The sequence below is a fragment of the Phocoena sinus genome, chromosome 13 (assembly GCF_008692025.1).
Source record: "Phocoena sinus isolate mPhoSin1 chromosome 13, mPhoSin1.pri, whole genome shotgun sequence".
Taxonomy (NCBI): domain Eukaryota; kingdom Metazoa; phylum Chordata; class Mammalia; order Artiodactyla; family Phocoenidae; genus Phocoena; species Phocoena sinus.
Genome location: NC_045775.1, coordinates 49,478,880 through 49,481,167, shown reverse-complemented (window position 1 = coordinate 49,481,167; position 2,288 = coordinate 49,478,880). Strand labels below are relative to the sequence as shown.

At 37.3% G+C, this 2,288-nt stretch overlaps 1 non-coding gene across 1 annotated transcript; it reads left to right on the top strand.

Annotated features, from left to right (window-relative positions):
• Positions 1 to 1,041: 1,041 nt before the first annotated feature.
• On the top strand, positions 1,042 to 1,148 carry LOC116764827. The gene has a single exon (XR_004353036.1). It is a non-coding gene; the product is annotated as a U6 spliceosomal RNA (small nuclear RNA).
• The last annotated feature ends 1,140 nt before the right edge of the window (positions 1,149 to 2,288 follow it).

The window sequence follows — 2,288 nt, the reverse complement described above, 5'->3', positions numbered from 1 at the left end:
TCTCCAGGCCAGACTTTCTCTCCCTCTCTTTTTTTTTTTTTTAAAGAAATACAATCAGTACAATTTGTCTGTCTGCCTATTGTATAAAATTATTTGTAACTGTCAGAGGAGGCACTTAAACTTTCTTACTTAGGGATTTATCCAGAGATTCTGCACTTAAAAAAAATGTGGGTGGTGGAGAGAGGAGAAATCAATCTCACCTGATTTTACATTTTTAACTGTCTGCACAATAAAGATGACAGAATCTTCAGGCAGAAGCAGACACAGAGGAAGAGGGGAAGTTCAGGCTGCTGCCTCCAATTTGAGGGCTCCCAGCACCAACCTAGACTAACCAATTCTTCTTGGCTTAAGGAAAGTGCTATAGATAAATCTATATATCTGTATCTATTTTCTTTCCCATATATATGTCTGCCCTGTGGGTTCACATACATGATCTTTGAAGAGCAGACTCAACTGGAGTGCTGAATGCTAATTCAATGGAATGCTTATTTGGGTATTTCATAAACAGAGCGCTTATAATGAACTTCAGATGCAATCAGTTATGCCTACAAAAAGACTCAAAGTTTGGAATTCCATGTAGTGTAATAACCCAATGACTTTGTTACATAAAACTTCTTATAAAATACTTCCACCGCTTTCTACACTGTTTCAAACTATTATTGGCTTTTAGGAAGCAGGATAGGAACACACCAAATGGGCATGAAGCCCGAGGCACGGAATCTTCTGCAAAATCTACTGGGGCCATCAGAAGTGGCTCAGAGCAGATGTGCTTTCTGCCCCATCCACTGGTTCTCAAACCAGCTGGGGAAGTTTAAAAAATTCTGATACCTGGGTCCAAACCCCAGAGATTCTGACTTAATTAATCTGGGGTGTGGCATGAACTATTGGATTTTTTAAAGCTCCCCAGGTGTTTCCTGTGCAGCCCAGATTGAGAAGCTCTGGTCCAATAAGACATAATTAAATAAAGATCATCTTATTTCATTTCACCATTTAACAAATACAATGACAGGGTGGGGTGTCAGTACTACAAAAATTAATGAAGTGCTCGCTTCGGCAGCACATATACTAAAATTGGAACGATACAGAGAAGATTAGCATGGCCCCTGCGCAAGGATGACACGCAAATTCGTGAAGCGTTCCATATTTAAAAAAAAAAAAAAAAAAATTAATGAAAACTGTAAAACGTTCAAGGTATAACAAGGCGAAAAATTACAAGCTGACAACCATCAATTATGAAATAAATATTATTCAACAGTGGAAATAACAATAGTGATGACTTCTATGTAGATTTGGCCTATAGTTTTATTTACAGCTTTCAAGAAGCCTGAATGTCATAGAGCATGCATTAACAATGTTAATGCTGGAACTTTAGTAAAATACTGACATTTAATTAAAATTCTGTAATTAAGAATGATCATTACACTGTAATAGAAAAAAATAAAGCCAAATTACTCAGTATTTATTTGTACATACTAGTAATTATTCGCATAAAAAGTATACAGGAAGAGGCTATATATCACTTTCACAGATCACATGTGACCATAAACTCAGAGTTTTGATGTGTGTTGTATTTTGAAATCAGTATTCTTTAAGGGCCAATACTAGGGAAAGCAGAACTGAATTATTCACAGGTTTTAAAAAGATAGTCTCAATTCCATTAATGTTTAACACAATTTGCTACAAGCAAAAAAATCTAAAATTAATACTGATTCTCAGAGCTTAACTCACAGAACTGAGCAGGAAATACACAGATAAATGGGAAGTAGATCTGTATTGAGGCTGTTGAGATTCTTTCTGAAAAATCCTCTGCCCACCTGACAGACAACCGGCTTGCAAACAAGAAAAACAAACAAATAAATAAGAAATAGATAAATAAGAAAAACGTACTAACCCTTTCTGATCTGGAAGGGCAGAAAGCACTCAAAGCGAAAATTCTCGTTTCTCCTCCTCCTGTCTCACAACACCACCTCCTTCTCCACTCTCCTTTTTTCTCCAAAGCCTTCGGGCTTTTTCAACCTTAATCCCCTCTCCATACTGCAAAATCTACCACAAACATCTCATTCATCCAAAGAGTGAACGCAGAAAAATAGTGTAAATACGTTGTTGCTCGGACAGCCTATATTTAATCAAGACCCAAATGCTTAAATGGATGGAACTTTAACGGCAATGTTCAAGTATTAAAATTCACGGGACTGCATCTGGGCACAGCACTCAGTAGCCTAATTCCATCTTCCCATGGCCATGGCCACAGCCACCCACAAGAGCACATCTTTATGCAGGAGAAACAA